Source organism: Oncorhynchus gorbuscha, linkage group LG14, assembly GCF_021184085.1.
Source record: "Oncorhynchus gorbuscha isolate QuinsamMale2020 ecotype Even-year linkage group LG14, OgorEven_v1.0, whole genome shotgun sequence".
NCBI lineage: Eukaryota > Metazoa > Chordata > Actinopteri > Salmoniformes > Salmonidae > Oncorhynchus > Oncorhynchus gorbuscha.
Window position 1 is genome coordinate 34,314,610 of NC_060186.1, and position 24,581 is coordinate 34,339,190.

General features: G+C 42.9%; 1 protein-coding gene across 1 annotated transcript in view; it reads left to right on the forward strand.

Moving 5' to 3' along the window:
* LOC123994821 (diacylglycerol kinase delta-like) overlaps positions 1–24,581 on the forward strand; it is a 167,818-nt gene that overhangs the window by 19,764 nt on the left and 123,473 nt on the right. The window contains 1 exon segment of the mRNA XM_046297832.1: positions 16,378–16,488. The gene's annotated coding sequence lies outside the window, so the exon portion shown is untranslated.

A 24,581-nucleotide genomic window follows, 5' to 3' on the forward strand; every position in this document is an offset into this window, starting at 1 on the left:
CAAAAATGAAAGTATGAATAATAATCATTTTATGTAGGCGTGAACAAAAAAGATATATATTTTTTTAAACGGGGAAAAAAAGCTCACATTTTAGTCTCTTACTGGGCAAGATGAACAAGGCATCCGTAGGTCACAATCAATAAGCACATTACCTTAATGCCCAGAAAAAAAGAAAGAAAAGAAAAGCTCATCCAACCCTTAAGTCACAGGGGGGTAAAATGCAGACGTATTTTTGTTTTAATAGGAATGCCATCAGAGGATGGACTGTTTAACGGTGTAAAGTAAGACCAGTCTGGAGCCCAAGCCTCATTAAACAGTTTGGGGTTCCCACGTGAATTGAAATTTTTCTAGATTCAGAGAGCACAATATAACTCAATATTTATAAGATGGGGGAGCTGCCATCTTCCAGTTCTGTAGTATTAGCCGTCTAGCTAAAAGAATTGTATAAGCAACAGTGTCCGACTGGATTCTTGACAGGGGTTACCTATGGGCAGTACTCCAAAAAGGGCTAAATATTAATTCCCAGAAACCTGACAGTTTATGACAGCCCCAAAACATATGCAAACAGTGTGGCTAATTCGATTTAACATCTGACACAGGTAGGATCAAAATCAGAGAATATTCTTCCAAGTTTGGCCCCGGACCAGTGGATACGGTGAAACACCTTGAGGCAGAATTATTTAATCCACATCCATTCACATAAAATATAAAGTATACATGTCACGAATCCCGCTTCCTGAGTCTGTTTGCCTGTGTTTCTGTCCTGGAGTGTGTTTCCGGTGTCCTGGAACGCACCCGGTCTGATTGCCGGGCGAATTAGCTTGTTGGGAGATCGATGTTCACCCGCACCTGTATCCCATCAGTAATCTGCACACCTGTCCTGATCATCACCTCTCCCCTTCAAAAGCTCTGACCTGACATCCATTCCCTGCCGGATCGTTAGCCATGAACAGTATGTTGTGCCATAGTATCAGCCTCAAGTTGGATAGAATTAGTTTTGTTTTTTTACGTATTGCTTGCCTTAAACTTACCTCAGTTTGTTCTGTCTTCAGTTACTCACCCGGATCATTTACCCCATACCTGCCTGGTCGTCGGAGGATTCCGCTACCCCATTGGATCCACCTATTTACTCCCATCAACTCACCACCGCTGCCCGCTACGCCACCTGGATATATCTACACATTCACTTGTAAATAAATACTCACATTCTTCCTACTCTCCTTGTCCTGGTCTGCTTCTGGGTTCGATTTTGAAAGAACGTGACAAATACCCTTCTAAGACCACTGTCTTTCTGGATGTTTAAAAGGTTTGCAAAAAGTTATTTCTGCAAGGAATGTGAATTGAAGAGATATGGTAATACCCTACGTATGTAGGTGACGTAGTTTCTCCGCTGGTATAATGGGTATAATATGTGGTAGTGGCACACCTCCCTACTGAATTATGTAGAGCTGATTTGGGCTAGTTGATGTTTTTTCCCCAGATCTTTTGTGAACAAAACACATTTCACTTAGGCTTTGTGCTAGCAGTTTGAGAAAGAGAGCAAATAGCATAGGGACATCCTGGTTGAAGTCCTAGTTTTTAATGGTGGCAGTAGATTGCAGAGGGGTTCACATACAGTTCAGAGGAAAATCATAATGTATACATTTAGCCCAATAACAAAACATGTACCGTCCACTTCTTATATTAGTGTTTTTTTTGTTGTTATCCACCCTCTGGTATCTTTCAATACCCATGCTAATAGTTTGGGATCACTTAGAAAGGATTGCTTCTGAAAGAAAAGCCATTTTTTAAAATCAATTTAAAATTACATCAAATTAATCAGAAATATAGTGTATATATTGTTAATGTTGTAAATGACTATTGTAGCTAGAAACGGCTAACTTTTAAGGGAATCATAGGCGTACAGATGCCCATTATCAGCAACCATCATGACTGTTCCAATGGCACATTGTGTTAGCCTTTTAAAATGATAAACTTGGATTAGCTAACTGATCATTAAAAAATCCTTTTGCAATAATGCATATTTAGGTTTTTTTCATTTCGCAAGTCAGGATGATAGACAGCTCAAGAGGTATGCTTATTATGCAGAAAAATATATACAGTTGAAGTCGGATGTTTACATACACCTTAGCTAAATACATTTACACTCAGTCTCACAATTCCAGACATTTAATCCTAGTAAAAAAATCCCTGTCACCACTTTATTTTTTAAGAATGTGAAATGTCAGAATAATAGTAGAGAATATGATTTATTTCAGCTTTTATTTCTTTCATCACATTTCCAGTGGGTCAGAAGTTTACATACACTCAATTAGTGTTTGGTAGCATTGGCCTTAAATTGTTTATCTTGGGTCAAACAATTTGGGTAGCCTTCCACAAGCTTCCCACAATAAGTTGGGTGAATTTTGGCTCATTCCTCCTGAGCTGGTGTAACTGAGTCAGGTTTGAAGGCATCCTTACTCGCACACTCTTTTTCAGTTCTGCCCACAAATGTTCTATAGGTTTGAGGTCAGTGTACCTAAACGTAGACTGAGGTCACAAGACGCAGGCCTCCTTATTTTGCCTAGAATTTCTAATGGAATGATCTGCCTATCCATGTGAGAGATGCAGACTCAGCCTCGACCTTTAAGTCTTTACTGAAGACTCATCTCTTCAGTGGGTCCTATGATTGAGGGTAGTATGGCCCAGGGTTGTGAAGGTGAACGGCAAGGCACTGGAGCGATGAACTGCCCTTGCTGTCTCTGCCTGGCTGGCTCCCCTCTCTCCACTGGGATTCTCTGCCTCAGACCCTATTACAGGGGCTGAGTCACTGGCTTACTAGTGCTCTTCCATACCGTCCCTGTGAGGGGTGCATCACTTGAATGGGATGAGTCACGGACATAATCTTCCTGTCTGTTTTTGCGCCCCCTCTTGCTTGTGCGGTGAAGGAGATCTTCATGGGCTATACTCAGCGTTGTCTCAGTTTAGTAAATTGGTGGTCTGTTGATAGGGATGTGGGGGCTGAGCTTTGGCAAAGTGTGTGGGGTTATATCCTGCCTGGTTGGCCCTGTCCGGGGGTATCGTCTGACAGGGCAACAGTGTCCCCCGACCCACCCGTCTCAGTCTCCAGTATCTATGCTGCAATAGTCTCTGTGCCGGGGGGCTAGGGTCAGTCTGTTATATCTGGTGTAATTCTCCTGTCTTATCTGGTGTCCTGTGTGAATTTTAGTATTCTCCCTCTAATTCTCTCTCTCCCTCCCCTCCCGGAGGACCTAAGCCCTAGGATCATGCCTCAGGACTACCTGGCCTGAGGATTCCTGGCAATCCCCAGTTCACCTGGTCATGCTGCTGCTCTAGTTTCAAATGTTCTGCTTGTGGCAATGGAACCCTGACCTGTTCACCGGACCTGCTGTCTGCCGCACCTGCTGTCTTGACCTCTGAATGCTCGGCTATGAAAAGACAACTGACATTTACTCTAGGTTGCACCCCCTACAACTACTGTGATTATTATTTGACCCTGATGGTCATCTATGAACGTTTGAACATCTTAAAAAACAATCTGGCCTTAAGAGAAAGGAGTGAGGGAGCGAGAGATGGAAGGCTGTCACACTGAAAGCTTTTAGGAGCTGTGCTCTTCAGCTGGGGCCCAGTTTTCAAACTCTTCCTCTCTTTTCCCACTTCATTCTCTGGAACCAGAGACCACTTCATTCACACTGGTTCCATAATGCGTTCAAGACACCTGAGAAACTTGAACCCTACAAACAATGGGACAACAAACAAAAGGCATTATGTAACCTGAACACCTACACCCAGCGAGTGACCTTGTTTCTCACACCATAATGTACATGTACAATTAGATGTACACTTTGTTTAATGGCCTTCCGTCTTCTTTGACCCTCCTTTTATTAGCTGCATTGTACATGTCAGCATTGAGAATTACCAATGACTGCTTCCTGGTGCCCTGTATTCCCAATGCGGAAATGATTGATGGATAAAGGATGTGATTCATTCAACCGCCACTGCTCCTCGGTTACATTTTTATTGCTGACCAGTGTCATTGATATGTAACAGTTTGACCTATAAAAGTTTAATAAATTATGATTTACTTGAGAGAAGGCTAAATATCATCCATTCTGCACTTCTTCTATATGCTTTATTGAAACTATCCTCACATTCAATATAGTTGCCTGGTTTGGCTTACTCGCATGGGTAAGCCATAATACACTGGAGAGAGTTGTACAAGTCAGTGGAAAGATAGACTTTTGATTACTCCCACTGAGACATATCCCACTGGGCACAAACTGGTTGAATCAATGTTTTTTTGCACATAATTTCAACAACAAAAATTCAGTCTTACCACTTCTGATGCCGCTGAATCAACGTGGAAAAGTGATTTGATTTGTAAAAAGTTAACAACGTAAAATAATTCTGTGACTTTTAACCTAAATCATGGTTCAAAGTTTTGTTGATTTCACTCGGAATTCATGTTAGTTGACAACTCCATCAAGTGTCAATCAAAACTAGACTTGAACTGATGGCTGTGCTGAGTGGATCTGAGACATCTAAAAATGTTCACCATAAAAATTCACCTTTATTGTAAAATATTCCATGCATCATTGCATTTTCAGACTTGTGTGATAGCTTATTATTCGTAATGTGATGAGTAAATTGGATAGTCATAATTTAACTCAATTATTGTTTGCAAAAAAGACTGTTCAATACATGGCTGAGCACTTACACTCTTAGAAAAAAAGGTTCCAAAAGGGTTCTGTCGCTGTCCCCATAGGAGAACCCTTTTTGGTTCAAGATATAACTATTCTGTGGAAAGGGTTCTACATGGAACCAAAATGGTTTATTCAAAGGGTTATCCTATGGTTCCCAATGTGTTTAGAAAAGGCAACATGTTGTGCAAAGAAAAAAGAAACGTATCTGATATAGCCTATAGCTTAGGTATACTCTATGCTATACACTCTTAGAAAAAAAGGCACCTTTTTTCTATGAGTCTATAGCACATAGTATGGCGTAGAGTTCGTTCAATTAAGTTGAAAATTTTCATAGCCTAACTAAAATACATATTAGAGTCGTTTCATTGTATTATTTTTACAGCAATAGCTATTTGCTTTCCAAACGATGTTTTTACAACTATTGTATTTTGAAATATGCAATATATTTCCACTGACAGGAGCAAAAATGTTGTGCTATCCAGGAGCATGAGTACAGGACATCAATAAGCTGCTCCCAAACATTTCAAACCAGCATCAGGAAATTGAGTCAGTCTGTCATAATTAATGTGGTTCAATTGCATTATGAAGTGCAGCTCAGAACAGATTCATTTGAAAGAGCTGATTGGGTCACGAATTGACACCAACTTCATACAAGCGCATTTTCGTAATCTTTCCTTCTCCTCGCCGCCTCTCCTTGATTACCTTTGACCCTTTTCCAAAAGAAGGCGAGAGGAGCAGGAGGATGCATGCGTTGAGAAAAACCCCGAGTGGTGCTGCTTTGCCCTGTCTTGACCACAAGGGGGTGCTAAATTCCTCTTGACTCCACCTTCCACTCGTTGTATATATCATTCCCTGGGGGCGAATGATATGGCGGTGGCAGTCCGAGTCGAGGCCACGGCAAGATGCCTGGATGAATCTTCGGATAGTGAACCAGAGCAGGAACATGGATCTCCGCAGAAATTAATACGCAAAGTTTCCACATCGGGTCAGATACGAAGCAAGGTAACCTGTAATTGCATTGGTAATATTGCAATTCAAAGCCAAAGGCGACCATACTTTTCGGTAGCTGTTCTCTCCATCCGCTATGCTAATTTTCTAGCTTTGCGAGGCCAAATGGGAAACACCGCTCTTTCCTGACTCTCTACATCCGCGAGATGGCGAGTAGGGTCCCCGGACAGGTCTCGCTTGCGCTAGCTGGAACTATAATAGCTAGAGCTCTCGATATCAGTAACGTTACTGTACTATCATCAGCACCACACCTAACGGTATCATTACTGAGTGTTGATAAATCGTAACGTTAGCTAACCTTCATCAAAACCTTAATCTATTTTAACTTAAAATATATTAAATCCGTGGATTACTGCGGCTAAATAGCTCCATATGTGAATGGCCAGCTGTTTCATAGCAATATGATACTCCTCGATTCTGTTGGCCAGCTCTAGCTAGTTTTTGCTTCTAACTACTATCGCAATTGATTCATTCGGCATCTCGTTTGATATTCATAACTATCTATACGTTTTCAGGAGTACTTATCTGACAAGACATATGTTGTAAAATACAATATTGTACATTGGAGACAGGCTATGTTTTGGCTAATGATTTTCTTTTCAAGAGTGATTTCACATATAGGCCCCTTTTAAAAAAAATACCGATTTCAGTCCTTTTTAAAGTGAACTCTGAGAAGAAAAACAAAACAAGCTAAATAACAGTTGTCGTTGTATTCACACTGCCCTTGCCTTTGAAAGAGGACTCAACTGTTTTGCCACTTCACTTCACCTATTTTGTGGGCCGAGTCCTATTTGCGTTCACATTGCTGTATTTGGAAAGGAAGGAAAGAAAGGAACCAATATATTCTCTGGGTTTATACAAAGCATAGGACGAGCTATTCCATCAGAATGTGTTGTCAGTTGGCTGGCAGAAACCTGGTCTCAGAGCATTTCGTATTATTCTGTACGTAAATCCGTTAGCTAGGCTAGGATTTAGGGTTAAGTTAAGGAGTTAGTTAAATGGTTAAGTTTTGGTTAGGGGAAGGCTTGCAGTTAAGGGACGGGTTAGCTAACATGCTAAGTTGCAAAGTAGCTAAAACATAGTAAGTAGTTAATTAGTTAAAATGCTAAAGTTGTCTGTGTAGTATCTGGGATCTACATCTGTTTATATTAGTTACTGTGCTGTTACTAAGCAGTAATGCATTACGCCAGTGTTACGTTACTAGACTTAATAGGAAATGCACATGCACACTGGGGTGCCGGGAACTGTAGAGCACGAGGGGTTTTGACTAAACGAAAACTAACTGTACTCCCGTCTCCTGCCTGGTCATTTCTCCACAACACAAATATTACAGTCTGTGATGAGATTTGAGCTCGCAACCTTTGTTGCTGGATGTTCGTGTTATACGCCCGCCCATCCACCCTGTCTTATGTAAGCGTACCAAACACAACATATCATACTAATTTGCATGTTCTGGATTTACGTTTACTACGTTACGTCTATGACACCAGGTGTGACAGCTAGATATACCTACTTACATTTTGAAAGCTAACAGATTTGAGTTAAAAGATGACACATTAATTGTAGTCAGAAAATATTATTAACATGTCAATATTATTGGTAACATAATAAATAAAAGAAGAATAATTGCAGATGAAAAACATTAATTCCATGTCTATTCAATGTTGGTTCAATGTAATTTAATTGAAATTATTCAACCAGTGTGTGCCCAGTGGGAATGCTGTAATTCAACCGAGACTCTGAGCATTTTGTATTATTCTTTACCTAAATCCAAGCTGCTCCATTTATTATGTTATGTTTTGTATGGTATGTATTAATGTGGGAATGTCCATCGTCCATTTCTTATGATATGTTACGAAATCCATTTAGTTGTGGATAGCTGGCTAACATTAGCTAGGCTAGGGATTAGGGTTCAAGTCCTGTAAAATTTTATTTGTCACATGCCGAATACAACAACATTACCGTGAAATGCTTACTTACCAACAATGCATAATAATGCTAAAGAAAAAATAGTAACACAATAAAAAAGGAATAACGAGGCTATATAGAAGGGGTACAATGTGTAGGGCTTCAGGGTAGTCAAGGTAATATCTACATGTAGGTATGGGTAACGTGACTATGCATAGATAATAAACACAGAGTAGCAGCAGCGTTCAGTGCATTCAGAAAGTATTCAGACTAGGTTTGCACAGTTTGGGGAATATTCAGAGGTGGACACATCCCATATTTGGAATATTTGGGAAGTAACAGAAATATATGCAAATTAATATTAATACCATTTAAATGTAGATGTTTTTTGCAATGGATATATTTACCATATCATATGGAGACAGAAACAAACTTTTTACCTTATCATAAGTAGACATAATTGAAAATTATTAAATCCTTCCAATAGAAATTTAAAAAACTATTTAGTTACGAACTTGAATGAAATGAGTTGACTCTTCACATGGGAGGATTTCACTGAACAACAAAAGAAAGGGGATATTGAATGATTCCCAATGATCCATCGTATCTCCCAAAAACGTTTTCAACATACATCTATAAAATAGTCTAGATAGTCTAGAAACTAAAGCTTTGGTTGTCTTCCTCTCAAGCTTCCATTGCTTCTCCCTGGACTTCCGCTTCTCCCTGGACCTCCTCAAAGTCCACCTCTTGAACATCAGACTCTGAGGCTCTGAGGCTTCATCTTCACTTTCCAATCTTGTTGAGGATGGCTCGTTGTCAGGCTCAAAAAGCCTCAAATTTGCTACTAATTTTTCAACCCTTGTATTGGTGAAGCCTGTTGCGTGCTCTGGTGTGTGTGTTCCCAAACAAGAAACAGTTGCGCTCTAAGGCGGCTGATGTTGGTGGGATTTAGAGGATGATGGAGGCAACAGGGGAAAGAGCCTCAGATCCACAAAGTCCCTTCCACCAGGTGGCTGATGAGATATGTTGGCATGGCTGCCATATTGCATCACCATCCCAAAGCCCTTGCTTGGACGTGTACTTCGCCAGACTGCCAAGAACCATGCCCTCATCCAGGCCAAGGTGGCATGACCAAGGTAGTGATGACCTTGTTGATCTCTGCACCAGACAGGATGTTCTTGCCAGCATACATGTACGCTGCGGCATGTATTGACTTCAGGCAGAAGTCTTCACGCTTTTTGATGTATTTCAAAACTTCAGTTTCCTCTGCTTGGCGCAACAGTGAAGTGGGCAGGGCAGTACAGATTTATTCTCTTACATCTGCAAGCAGAGTCTGAACATCAGACAGGATGGTCTCCCTGCTGGGCAGCTTCAATGTGGTGCTCTTATTCTTCTCACTTTGCTTGGTGAGGTAGATTGGTGCTTGATGATCCTTCATATATGGTTGAAGTCGGAAGATTACATACACTTAGGTTGGAGTCATTAAAACTTGTTTTTTAACCACTCCACAAATTTCTTGTTAATGTCCCTTTGATAGGATAGTCTTGAACGGAGCTTATTCAATTCCGGTGCCATCCATTCACCAGGGTTAGAGTTAGAGTTAGGTTAAAGGTTAGGGAAAGGGTTAGCTAAAAGGGTTAACAAAAAAAGTGGTCTAAAAAAAGTGGATGCTGTGCGAGTACTAACCTACTTTTTGTTAAAAGAAACACAAAAACGAACTACGCCGTTGAACTCGTCATCAATTTTCTATATAATAATAATAATAATATGCCATTTAGCAGACGCTTTTATCCAAAGCGACTTACAGTCATGTGTGCATACATTCTACGTATGGGTGGTCCCGGGGATTGAACCCACTACCCTGGCGTTACAAGCGCCATGCTCTACCAACTGAGCTACAGAGGACATAGAGGTAAGATAGATTTTGAGACATGACATGTATTAGCAATTGCGGAGGCTCCAGAGACTTGTGGATGCCAAATCGAGCTCCGTACCGCATCACCGTGTGCCTCTCAAATTGTGTAACAATGCGGAGGGCTTTTATAGGTCTGTTTAGCTCTGCATTTACATGATTGGTTGACGGTAGATGTGGGAGGGAGGTTTTGTATAAACGCAAACTCACTTCCTTGACAACTTTCTTCACAACAGCTCTGCGAAGCACAAGAAATACGATGCCTCATGTCTACCAAATTCATCAAAGTATTCGCGTTCCGGTGGAAGTCATTCACTGTCAATGGAGCAGTTCGCAATGCTACGTTGGGGGTGCCTCATTAGGCTGCGGGGCGTTCTGTGTACCCCATGCGGTTAATATTTTCAACTTTTGCATTGCTTTGCTGTGTGGTGGTACAAACGGAAGTACACACATAGACTCCAACTAGGTAGCTTTTAGCTAGTTGAAAAGCGAAGCACGTGCGTCAAGTACGGAAATCTGGCCAAACAAAACGCTTATGCATCTGGTCGACATCGGGCACGAATGCTCTTCCTTCTGCGGAGACCGCATCATAGTAAATCCTGTACGGCCGCAGCAGATGTCAGATTGACCATGCAGAGACATAATGCCTCTTGAGTAAATCTGAGCTGAAGATCTTTTTTCAGGCTATTCCGTTAAACAACTAGAGCCTACTGTATGCACATGTTGTAATCACACTTCAAATCTTAATTGGTTAATTTCAAACTGTAATTTTTTGAGGCGCAGCCATAAACTAGTTTTGTACAATGGCAAGTGGTGGGGTTGATAAAACCCACATTTTAGGATTTTAGCAAGACCTAAACGATATCATAACCGCCATCGATAAGAGCCAATACAGTGCAGACGTATTCATCGACCTGGCCAAGTCTTTCGACTCTGTCAATCACCACATTCTTATGTGCAGACTCAACAGCCTTGGTTTCTCAAATGACTGCCTCGCCTGGTTCACCAACTACTTCTCTGATAGAGTTCAGTGTGTCAAATCGGAGGGCCTATTTTCCGGACCTCTGCCAGTCTCTATGGGACTGCCACAGGGTTAAATTCTCGGGCCGACTCTCTTCTCTGTATACATCAATGATGTCGCTCTTGCTGCTGGTGATTCTCTGATCCACCTTTACGCAGATGACACCATTCTGTATACTTCTGGCCCTTCTTGGACACTGTGTTAACAACCCTCCAGGCAAGCTTCAATGCCATACAACTCTCCTTCCGTGGCCTCCAACTGCTCTTAAATGCAAGTAAAACTAAATGCATGCTCTTCAACTGATCGCTGCCCGCACCTGCCCGCCCGTACAGTATCACTACTCTGGACGGTTCTGACTTAGAATATGTGGACAACTACAAATACCTAGGTGTCTGGTTAGACTGTAAACTCTCCTTCCAGACTCACATTAAGCATCTCCAATCCAAAGTTAAATCTAGAATTGGCTTCCTGTTTCACAACAAAGCATCCTTCACTCATGCTGCCAAACATACCCTTGCAAAACTGACCATCCTACCGATCCTCGACTTCGGCGATGTCATTTACAAAATAGCCTCCAATACCCTACTCAATAAATTGGATGCAGTCTATTACAGTGCCGTCCGTTTGGTCACCAAAGCCCCATATTACTACCCACCACTGCGACCTGTACGCACTCGTTGGCTGGCCCTCGCTTCATACTCGTCGCCAAACCCACTGGCTCCGGGTCATCTACAAGACCCTGCTAGGTAAAGCCCCCCCCCCCCCCCTTATCTCAGCTCGCTGGTCACCATGGCAGCACCCACCTGTAGCATGCGCTCCAGCAAGTATATCTCTGGTCACCCCCAAAACCAATTCTTCCTTTGGCCTCTCCTTCCAGTTCTCTGCTGCCAATGACTTGAACGAACCACAAAAATCTCTGAAACTGGAAAGCTTATCTCCCTCACTAGCTTTAAGCACCAGCTGTCAGAGCAGCTCACAGATTTCTGCACCTGTACATAGCCCATCTATAATTTAGCCCAAACAACTCTCTTCCCCTACTGTATTTATTTTGCTCCTTTACACCCCATTATTTCTATCTCTACTTTGCACATTCTTCCACTGCAAATCTACCATTCCAGTGTTTTACTTGCTATATTTTTTTACTTCGCCACTATGGCCTTTTTTTCCTTTACCTCCCTTATCTCACCTCATTTTCTCACATTGTATATAGACTTATTTTCCTACTGTATTATTGACTGTATGTTTGTTTTACTCCATGTGTAACTCTGTGTTGTTGTATGTGTCGAACTGCTTCGCTTTATCTTGCCCAGGTCGCAATTGTAAATGAGAACTTGTTCTCAACTTGCCTACCTGGTTAAATAAAAGTGAAATAAATAAAGAATTCTCCTATATTAATTTCACATTTCCACAAACGGCAAAGGGTTTCCTTTCAAATGGTATCAAGAATATGCATATCCTTGCTTCAGATCCTGAGCTACAGGTGTAATGTTGTTCGTCTGTTGTTTGTAGAAAGTCAGACCGAAATGCAGCGTGTAGGTTACTCATGACTTTTAATGAAGCTAATACGGTACATGAAATAACGGAAGAAGAAAACAACAAACGAATGAAACTAATACAGCCTATCTGGTGACTAACACTAAGACAGGTACAATCACCCACGAAATACAACGCGCACTCAGGCTGCCTAAATACGGTTCCCAATCCGAGACAACGAGAATCAGCTGACTCCAATTAGGAATCGCCTCAGGCAGCCAAGCCTAACTAGACACACCCCTAATAATACACACTCCCAATTAATACAACCCCAATACGAAATACAACATATAAACCCATGTCACACCCTGGCCTACCCAAACATATAACAAAAACACAAGATACAATGACCAAGGCGTGACAACAGGCAGTTAGATTTGGGTATGTTATTTTAGGTGAAAATGGAAAAAAAGGGTCAGATCCTTAATTAAGTAATGGAGTACGAGATTGAAGCAGTCCACACCAACTACATAATTCTCATGGAAAACCAGGGAATTGCAGTAAACAAAAACTGTGTCCATCGGGGCTCTTCCTTTTCATGTTAAGCTGGCTCTCATTTCATTGTTGTTGCGCTTCAGTCTTGTTAATTACTTCCTTTTATATTTGTTCCTAAGCTGCTACATTTTGTGTGTACACAACACATTTTTCCTATACTAACCGTTGGTAGCGGAAGGCACACTAACGCCCTGGACCAGAGCTAAGCTGTCACCTGCTACCACCCATTGAGCAGCAGTTCCTATTGAAATGAATTTATAGCCGTGGTGGCAGCTCTGTGCCCATTCTTACAGTCATAATGGCTACCACAGTATTAGGCTAACTTTCTTGTTAACAAGGAATCATATTCACCTCAGACCTTCAAAGCCTTTTTAAATGTATTTTTAAAAAGCTATGCAATGATGATAAAGCTGTTATGACTAAGGCTGTGGCGGTCAACCAGTGATTGTCATGCAAATAACTTCAGGTCTCACAGGTATTGGACCATTAATTAACATTAACACGTTTAGTGTCTATCTCCTGGCTTCCACACACAGCCTACAAGCCACTGATACAGACCTTTTGGAACATCTACATTTTCAGTCTAAATCCATGTAATATAGCCTACACCATCACAATAAATCCATTATTTATTTTAGACAGGTCTAAAGAAACAAGATATGAAGAAAATGTATACCCTCATATCTGGCTATGTTATATGGCTGTGGGCTATGCTAGTTCATTTAGCAGACAATATTTGCTTAGAATTCCTTGCCATTATTTTATAGTATGAAGAATACAATTGAACATAGCTGAATAAAATAGAAAATGCATTTTCTCCATGCGATTTCGAGGGAGTGTCAGGAGTTTGCAAATGTGGCTATTCTGTGTTGAGCGGTTAACAAAGAAACAGGTTCTCATATGCTTCATTTTGAGTTATTTATGTAACTTTAGTTGTGATACAAAAGTTAAGCTATATGCTTTGATTTAATACATTCTAAGGCTGCATTCGACTCTAATGATTTGAAAGAAGTCACATGAAAGGCATGCTCTCTCCTTGCTCAGGCTGCATACTTCATTAGTCTCATCACCTACTCCTGTTTATACAAAAAAAAATACAATCATTCAAAATAGGCTACTAAAACATGATTTTGGCCACGGAGATATTTAGCTTATTTTTTGTAATAAATTGTGTATTGTTTTAAATTGTATTGTTTACAATCGGAAGGAAAGGCAGAGAGCAATTTGACCAGATTATTGTTGAGTTGCGTCTCTGTGAAAAGTAGAGGCCAAGCCAGGCATACCGCAATTTTCAAAATACAATTGCAGGTAAACATAATTTGGAAAGAAAATGGTTATTGCTGTAGAACGAAGACAATGAAAGGACTACTATGTGTTTTTAGTTATCATAAATGATCAACCTAATTGAGCAAACAACAGTATAGCACCAGCGGAGAGCATCTGTCATCTCCCCGGTGATTTCCCTGTGAGTGCGCACTGTGCATATTCACTATTTATCATTGTTGGTTCAGTGCTACTTAAAAGTTTGTTTTTGGAAAATAATTTCCTCCTCAAGGACGTTCAGAGACTTGTTCCAAAGTCTCACTCCTGCGTTGTCTTGGCTGTGTGCTTAGGGTCGTTGTCCTGTTGGAAGGTGAACCTTCGCCCCAGTCTGAGGTCCTGAGCGCTCTGGAGCAGGTTTTCATCAAGGAACTCTCTGTACATTTCTCCATTCATTTTTCCCTCATGCAAAGATAGAAGAAACATAGGCCTACTATACGTGCTCAGCCATGCATTGAACTGTTTTTTTTTTTTCGAACAGTGATTGAGTTGTATTATTAGCCTAAATTATGACTATCCAATCTACTCATCACATTACCAATAGGTCTGCAATTGGTAGTAGGACTGCAATTACATAGGTCTGCAAATGCGATTATGCATGTAATGCATTATTATAATAAAGGTGCATTTTTATGGTAACTGATTTTCCCCAAACTTGAAACTCAGGAGCCGCCGGTTAGGCTAACCCGGTTGTAAAGTGGATTAATGTGCTTAATTTTAAGCAGCACGAGAAAGCTGGATCCTCTTTTAGATAGTGGCCAGTCAAAACTCTCTTTTCACACGCTGGGCATCATTCACAAGTGATAGATAATACATCATTCACAAGTGATAATATTGTCGCCCATCAGACTATTGTTCATTTAATCTGGTCTTTTACATGTATTAAATAATATGTGACATTTTTAAAATATATTTTAGAATGGACTATTTATCATTCACCTGTCAGAAGCAGGGGGAATGATCTATGCATATAAATAGCGAATGGAGGACGCTTTTCCCTTAGTTCATTTTCATGCCAGCCAGGTAGGCTATACTCCTGTTATAAAGTGAAGCAATGTGCTTAATATAGTAGGCCTACCCTATTAAGCTGATGGGATCCTCCTCTTTTTAATAGAGGCCATCAACTCTGTTTTCTCACGCAATTGCTTAACCAATAGAAAATTGGGCAACGTGAGCTCATGGTCTCATGATGTTTGATTTGATTTTCGAAAGCATTTGCATTGATGTCAAAGGGATTAGAGTGCCAATAGAGTGCTGAGTACCAGGCCATTACTGACTGGCATTTAGCACGTTTGGTAGATTATTATTGACCATCAGCAGCTTCAAAGCACAGCTTTGGAGTTACCGGTGTGGCGGACTGGCGGTAATACGTCACTGTAACACTGTAGTTATGACTGACTGCTTAGATTTAGATGTATTCTAATCTGGACTTCAAAGTCAGTTCCACTGCTGATTTTCACCTGGGACTGATTTAGACCTGGGATACCAAGTGGGTAAAATTATCAGGTAGAACAGAAAACCAGCAGTACTCTGGACCTCCAGAATCGGATTTGAATATCCCTGCCTTAGGTGATGCTTTACTGCGCAGCACTGCTTTTCAAAGCAGAGGATGACTGTGGAGAGCATGCGGTCAGAGCAAAATGTTGGTTCATCAACAATTCTCTGGTTGCCCCTAATGCTAACATTGGATGCTCACCCAAAATGTTGTCTCCACTGGAAGGCTAAGTCCCAATACTCCACTCTCTGACTTTTTCGTATAGATTTAACAATGGTGAGCAACTTCTTCCAGTAACTTTTTCCTATGCATTTAAATCCATGCCATGGAGTTTGGAAGAAGGTTGGAGATTTTGGGACACACCCTATCTTTTTTTACTGAGTCTCTAATTGGTTAGGTAGAATTCAAGATAGTAGTCCTACCTCCTTCCTACATTTAGACACTAGGTGGGTTTATTTGTGAACTGACTGTGTGTCTCCGCTCTCCAGCTTTGGCAATGTCTTAATGTCAAGCCCAGTTCAGTGACTCTGCCTCCCTGGATATGTAAATCAACCATGGCCAATATTACTGTCCAAACCCCCTATATGTCAGAGTAGAGGAGCTAGGCTATGCTATATCTCTGTGCAGAGAGATGATATAACGGTGCTGGTGGTAAGAGTGCTCAGTGCTGCAGGGGTTCGGGTAGCTAAACTTGGTAGATTAAGGGTGACATCGTTCAGACATTGTGAATGGCTGGCATTGTTAGTGCAGCTCAGGGGATTATACATTCGATTTCACAGACGTTCCCGAGAAAAGGTTGTGCGGTTCATGATGATATTATATTCTTACCTATTTATATAGTCATGGGGTTGATGTTTTGATAAAGCTGCACATTGATGATCCCATGCATCACTTGTGTTTGTGTGTATGTGCATGTACTTTAGTGTGTTTGGGAGGATGGGGACGTCACTGACTAGTCTCCCTACATTGTCATCCTGTGCAGACGATCCTGAAGGAGGGCAAATTGGTAAAACAGACCAATTCGTTCCAGCGCTGGAAGAGACGCTACTTCAAACTGCGTGGGAGGACTCTGTACTATGCCAAGACTGCCAAGGTTGGTATTAATTTTTACCCTTTATGTATACAGTGAGACATTTTTTGTTGTTTTTGGCTCTATTAATTTGAAGATATTTTCACCCATATCGAGTAAACCATTTTAGGGGACCAAAAGTATTGGGACAAATTCATGTAATTGTATTTGTTTTTATTATCTATCCCCACTTCCTGGGGCCAATCAACATTAAGGCAATTATAGACAATAAAAAAAAAAATTCACAACACATTAAGTGTCTGCCCTCAGGCCACTACTCTACTACCACATATCTACAACGCAAAATCTGTGTGTGTGTGTGTCTCCATAGTCCTCTCTGTTCCATTTTTTAAATTTTTTATTTGACCCCTTTTTCTCCCCAAGTTCGTGGTATCCAATTGTTTTTAATAGCTACTATCTTGTCTCATTGCTACAACTCCCGTGCGGGCTCGGGAGAGACGAAGGTTGAAAAAAGTAATGCGTCCTCCGACACCCAATCCAACCATGCCGCACTGCTTCTTAACACAGCGCGCATCCAACCCGGAAGCCAGCCGCACCAATGTGTTGGAGGAAACACTGTACACCTGGCAACCTTGGTTGAAAAAAGTAATGCGTCCTCCGACACACAACCCAACCAAGCCGCACTGCTTCTTAACACAGCACGCATCCAACCCGGAAGCCAGCCGCACCAATGTGTTGGAGGAAACACCGTGCACCTGGCAACCTTGGTTAGCGTGCATTGCACCCGGCCCGCCACAGGAGTCGCTGCTGCGCGATGAGTCAAGGATATCCCTACCGGCCAACCCCTCCCTAACCCGGACGACGCTTGGCCAATTGTGCGTTGTCCCAGGGACCTCCCGGTCACGGCCGGTTGCGACAGAGCAGTGCCCTTAACCACTGCGCCACCCGGGAGGCCCCCATAAGGTGTATTTTTATACAATTTAAAAAATATTTCAAACACATTAAGTGTCTGCCCTCAGGCCACTACTCTACTACCACATATCCACATATCTACAACGCAAAATCTGTGTGTGTGTGTGTGTGTGTCTCCACAGTCCTCTCTGTTCCATAAAAAAAAAATGTGACCCTTTTTCTCCCCAATTTCGTGGTATCCAATTGTTTTTAATAGCTACTATATTGTCTCATTGCTACAACTCCTGTGCGGGCTCGGGAGAGACGAAGGTTGAAAAAAGTAATGCGTCCTCCGACACACAACCCAACCAAGCCGCACTGCTTCTTAACACAGTGCGCATCCAACCCGGAAGCCAGCTGCACCAATGTGTTGGAGGAAACACCGTGCACCTGGCAACCTTGGTTAGCGTGCACTGCACCCGGCCCGCCACAGGAGTTGCTGGAGTCAAGGATATCCCTACCGGCCAACCCCTCACTAACCCGGACGACGCTGGGCCAATTGTGCGTCGCCCCACGGACCTCCTGGTCGCGGCCGGTTGCGACAGAGCAGTGCCCTTAACCACTGTGCCACCCGAGAGGCCCCCATAAGGTGTATTTTTATCAGTTTTTTTTACATCAGATTTTACTGGTTGCATGAGTTACTTGATGTGGAATAGACTTGCATGTAGTCATAGCTCTATGTAGTACTGAAAAACAGCTTCTATCTCAAGGCTATCAGACTGTTAAACAGCCATCACTAACACATTTGAGGCTGCTGCCTATAGGCACATACTAGGAATCACTGGCCACTTTAAGGAATGGAACACTAGTCACTTTAATAATGTTTACATATGTGGAGTTACTCATCTCGTATGTATATACTGCATTTTATACTATTCTACCGTATCTCATTCACTTAATAATGCTTACATATCTTGCATTACTTATCTCATATGTACAGTTGAAGTCGAAGTTTACATACACCTTCGCCAAGCACATTTAAACTGAGTTTTTCTCAATTCCTGACATTTAATCCTAATAAAAATTCCCTGTCTTATGTCAGTTAGGATCACCACTATATTTTAAGAACGTGACAAGTCAGAATAATAGTAGAGAGAGACTTATTTCAGCTTTTATTTATTTCATCACATTCCCAGCGGGTCAGAAGTTTATGTACACTCAATTAGTATTTGGTAACATTGCCTTTAAATTGTTTAACTTGGGTCCAATGTTTTGGGTAGCCTTCCACAAGCTTTCCACAATAAGTTGGGTGAATTTTGGCCCATTCCTTCTGACAGAGCTGGTGCAACTGAGTCAGGTTTGTAGGCCTCCTTGTTCGCACACACTTTTTCAGTTCTGCCCACAAATTTTCTATAGGATTGAGGTCAGGGCTTTGTGATGGCCACTCCAATACCTTGACTTTGTTGTCCTTAAGCCATTTTGCCACAACTTTGGGAGTATGCCTTGGTTCATTGTCCGTTTGGAAGACCCATTTGCGACCAAGCTTTAACTGATGCCTTGATATGTTGCTTCAATATAACCACATACTTTTCCTGCCTCATGATGCCATCTATTTTGTGAAGTGCACCAGTCCCTTCTGCAGCAAAACATCCCACAACATGATGCTGCCACCCCCGTGTTTCACGGTTGGGATGGTGTTCTTCGGCTTGCAAGCTTCCCCCTTTTCCCCCCAAACATAACGATGGTCATTATTGCCAAACAGTTCTATTTTTGTTTCATCAGACCAGAGGACATTTCTCCAAAAAGTACGATCTTTGTCCCCATGTGCAGATGCAAACCGTAGTCTGACTATTTTATGGCGGTTTTGGAGCAGTGGCTTCTTCCTTGCTGAGCGGCCTTTCAGGTTATGTTGATATAGGACTTGTTTTACTGTGGATGTAGATATTTTGGTACCGGTTTCTTCCAGCATCTTCACAAGGTCTTTTGCTGCTGTTCTGGGATTGATTTGCACTTTTCGCACCACGGTACGTTCATCTCTAGGAGATAGAACGCATCTCCTTCCTGAGCGGTATGAAGGCTGCGTGGTCCCATGGTGTTTATACTTGCATACTATTGTTAGTACAGATGAACATGGTACCTTCAGGCGTTTGGAAATTGCTCCCACCGATGAACCAGACTTGTGGAGGTCTACAATTTATTTCTGAGGTCTTGGCTGATTTATTTTTATTTTCCCATGATGATGTCAAGCAGAGGCACCGAGTTTGAAGGTAGGCCTTGAAATACATCCACAGGTACACCTCCAATTGACTCAAATTATGTCAATTAGCCTATCAGAAGCTTCTAAAGCAATGACATAATTTTCTGGAATTTTCCAAGCTGTTTAAAGGCACAGTCACAGTATGTAAACTTCTGACCCATTGGAATTGTGATACAGTGCATTTATAAGTGAAATAATCTGTCTGTAGACAATTGTTGGAAAAATTACTTGTGTCATGCGCAAAGTAGATGTCCTAACCGACTTGCCAAAACTATAGTTTGTTAACAAGAAATTTGTGGAGTGGTTGAAAAACAAGTTTTAATGATTCCAACCTAAGTGTATGTAAACTTCTATACTATTCTACTGTGTCTTAGTCCGTTCCGCTCTGACATCACTTGTCCATATGTATACAGTCTTAATTCATTCCTACTTAGAATTGTGTTTATTGGGTATATGTCATGTAATTTGTTAGATATTAATGCACAATCAAATCTAGAAGCACTAGCATTTTGCTACACCTGCAATAACATCTGCTAATCACGTGTATGTGACCAATAAAATGTTATTTTATTTACTGTGTGTCTGCCAATAGTCTGTGCTGGACTTGGGATCTGTGAATAGACCTCTGTTGGCATGTATTGGGTATGCATAGGTGTCTGAGCTGTGTGCTAGTTGTTTTAACAAACAACTCAGTGCATTCAACATGTCAGTTCTTCTCACAAATACAAGTAGTGATGAAGTCGATCTCTCCTCTACCTTGAGCCAGGAGAGATTGACATGCATATTATTAATTTTAGCTCTCCGTATACATTTAAGGGCCAGCCGTGCTGCACTGTTCTGGGCCAGTTGTACATTTCCTACGTCCCTCTTTGTGGCACCTGACCACATAACTGGAAAGTAGTCCAGGTGCGACAAATCTAGGGCCTGTAGCACCTACCTTATTGATAGAATTGTTAAGAAGGCTGATCAGCGCTTTATTATGGACAGACCTCTCCCCATCATAGCTACTGTTGCATCAATATGTTTTGACCATGACAGTTTACAACCCAAGGTTATACCAAGCAGTTTCGTCTCATCAACTTGTTAAATTTCCACATTATTCATTACAAGATTTAGTTGAGGTTTTAGGGTTTAGTGAATGATTTGTCTCAAATACAATGCTTTTAGTTTTTGTAATATTTAGGACTAATTTATTTCTTGCCACCATTCTGAAACTGACTGCAGCTCTTTAAGTGTTGCAGTAATTTCACTTGCTGTAGTAGCTGACATGTATAGTGTTGAGTTATCAGCATGCATACAATAGACACAGGCTTTACTCAGAGCCAGTGGTAGGTCATTAGTTAAGATTGAAATAATTAATGAGCCTAGACAGCTGCCCTGGGAAATGCCTGACTCTACCTGGAGGCCCCACTGAACACCCTCTGTGTTCTGTTAGACAAGTAACTCTCGATCCACAATATAGCAGGGGATGTAAAGCCATAACACTTATGTTTTTCCAGTAGCAGGCTATGATCGATAATGTCAAAAGCTGCACTGAAGTCTAACTGTCATGTTTTGACATAGATTGTCATGTCTTGTCCCTGTGCTTTCTCTTCTATTCGTTTCCCCCTGCTGGTCTTATTAGGTTCTTTCCCTCTCTCTCTCTCTCTCTCTCTCTCTCTCTCTCTCTCTCTCTCTCTCTCTCTCTCTCTATCGTTCCGTTCCTGCTCCCAGCTGTTCCTCATTCTCCTAACTACCTTGTTTACTCTTTCACACCTGTCCCCTATTTTGCCCTCTGATTAGAGTCCCTATTTCTCCCTCTGTTTCCGCTTCTGTCCATGTCGGATCCTTGTTTGCTGTACTGTGTTCTTGTTCCGTCCTGTCGTGTTTTTGCCTTCATCAGATGCTGCGTGTGAGCAGGTGTCTCTATCAGCTACGGCCTGCGCCAACCCGAAGCGACCTGCACTCTGTGGCCGCTTCTCCTGTTGTTCCCCTCTACAGACTAGAGGATTTCTGTTATTCCTGTTTGGACATTACCTGTGAATGAATTCAGGATTAGTCGTTTTCTGTTAGGACTGGAATAAACTCTGTTTCTGTTAAGTCGCTTTTGGGTCCTCATTCACCTGCATAACAGAAGGATCCTGTAGCTCAAGAATGGACGCCAGGGTAGTGGGTTCGATTCCCGGGACCACCCATACGTAGAATGTATGCACACATGACTGATCTTTGGATAAAAGCGTCTGCTAAACATAGATATCAAGAATGGCCGACTACGGAGATCCAGGGAGATCCAGGGAGCGATGCTCGGCAGACACGAGCAGGAATTGTCTGCTGCTCGTCATGCCGTTGAGACCCTGGCCGCTCAGGTCTCCGACCTCTCAAGACAGTTTCAGAATCTCCGTCTCTTTTCTCTCCAAAACTCTTGAACGTGCCGTCCTTGGTCAGCTCTCCCGCTATCTCTCTCAGAATGACCTTCTTGATCCAAATCAGTCAGGTTTCAAGACTAGTCATTCAACTGAGACTGCTCTTCTCTGTATCACGGAGGCGCTCCGCACCGCTAAAGCTAACTCTCTCTCCTCTGCTCTCATCCTTCTAGACCTATCGGCTGCCTTCGATACTGTGAACCATCAGATCCTCCTCTCCACCCTCTCCGAGTTGGGCATCTCCGGCGCGGCCCACGCTTGGATTGCGTCCTACCTGACAGGTCGCTCCTACCAGGTGGCGTGGCGAGAATCTGTCTCCTCACCACGCGCTCTCACCACTGGTGTCCCCCAGGGCTCTGTTCTAGGCCCTCTCCTATTCTCGCTATACACCAAGTCACTTGGCTCTGTCATAACCTCACATGGTCTCTCCTATCATTGCTATGCAGACGACACACAATTAATCTTCTCCTTTCCCCCTTCTGATGACCAGGTGGCGAATCGCATCTCTGCATGTCTGGCAGACATATCAGTGTGGATGACGGATCACCACCTCAAGCTGAACTTCGGCAAGACGGAGCTGCTCTTCCTCCCGGGGAAGGACTGCCCGTTCCATGATCTCGCCATCACGGTTGACAACTCCATTGTGTCCTCCTCCCAGAGCGCTAAGAACCTTGGCGTGATCCTGGACAACAAACTGTCGTTCTCAACTAACATCAAGGCGGTGGCCCGTTCCTGTAGGTTCATGCTCTACAACATCCGCAGAGTACGACCCTGCCTCACACAGGAAGCGGCGCAGGTCCTAATCCAGGCACTTGTCATCTCCCGTCTGGATTACTGCAACTCGCTGTTGGCTGGGCTCCCTGCCTGTGCCATTAAACCCCTACAACTCATCCAGAACGCCGCAGCCCGTCTAGTGTTCAACCTTCCCAAGTTCTCTCACGTCACCCCGCTCCTCCGCTCTCTCCACTGGCTTCCAGTTGAAGCTCGCATCCGCTACAAGACCATGGTGCTTGCCTACGGAGCTGTGAGGGGAACGGCACCTCAGTACCTCCAGGCTCTGATCAGGCCCTACACCCAAATAAGGGCACTGCGTTCATCCACCTCTGGCCTGCTCGCCTCCCTACCACTGAGGAAGTACAGTTCCCGCTCAGCTCAGTCAAAACTGTTCGCTGCTCTGGCTCCCCAATGGTGGAACAAACTCCCTCACGACGCCAGGACAGCGGAGTCAATCACCACCTTCCGGAGACACCTGAAACCCCACCTCTTTAAGGAACACCTAGGATAGGATAAAGTAATCCTTCTCACCCCCTCCCCCCTTAAAATATTTAGATGCACTATTGTAAAGTGGTTGTTCCACTGGATGTCATAAGGTGAATGCACCAATTTGTAAGTCGCTCTGGATAAGAGCGTCTGCTAAATGACTTAAATGTAAATGTAAATGTAATGTAAAATGTCTCGAGCCACCAGCTACTTCCTGGTCTTCCGAGTCTCCGGAACCAAGAGTTAATAACCCACCGTGTTACTCTGGGCATCCCACTGAGTGCCGCTCCTTTCTCACCCAGTGTGATATTGTGTTCTCTCTCCAGCCCAACACATACTCAAGAGATAGAGCTCGTATCGCCTACGTCATATCACTCCATACTGGACGGGCTCGGGAGTGGGGCACAGCTATCTGGGAGGCAAGGGCTGAGTGTACTAACGAGTATCAGAACTTTAAAGAGGAGATGATACGGGTTTTTGATCGTTCAGTTTTTGGGAAGGAGGCTTCCAGGGCCCTGGCTTCCCTATGTCAAGGTGATCGATCCATAACGGATTACTCTATAGAGTTTCGCACTCTTGCTGCCTCCAGTGACTGGAACGAGCCGGCGTTGCTCGCTCGTTTTCTGGAGGGACTCCACGCTGAGGTTAAGGATGAGATTCTCTCCCGGGAGGTTCCTTCCAGCGTGGATTCTTTGATTGAACTCGCCATCCGCATAGAACGACGGGTAGATCTTCGTCACCGAGCTCGTGGAAGAGAGCTCGCGTTAACGGTGTCCCCCCTCTCCGCATCTCAACCATCTCCTCCCACTGGCTCAGGTATTGAGCCCATGCAGCTGGGAGGTATTCGCATCTCGACTAAGGAGAGGGAATGGAGAATCACCAACCGCCTCTGCCTCTATTGCGGTTCTGCTGGACATTTTGTTATTTCATGTCCAGTAAAAGCCAGAGCTCATCAGTAAGCGGAGGGCTACTGGTGAGCGCTACTACTCAGGTCTCTCCATCAAGATCCTGTACTACCTTGTCGGTCCATCTACGCTGGACTGGTTCGGCAGCTTCCTGCAGTGCCTTTATAGACTCTGGGGCTGAGGGCTGTTTTATGGACGAAGCATGGGCTCAGAAACATGACATTCCTCTCAGACAGTTAGGGGAGCCCACGCCCATGTTCGCCTTGGATGGTAGTCTCCTCCCCAGTATCATATGTGAGACACTACCTTTAACCCTCACAGTATCTGGTAACCACAGTGAGACCATTTCCTTTTTGATTTTTCGTTCACCTTTTACACCTGTTGTTTTGGGTCATCCCTGGCTAGTATGTCATAATCCTTCTATTAATTGGTCTAGTAATT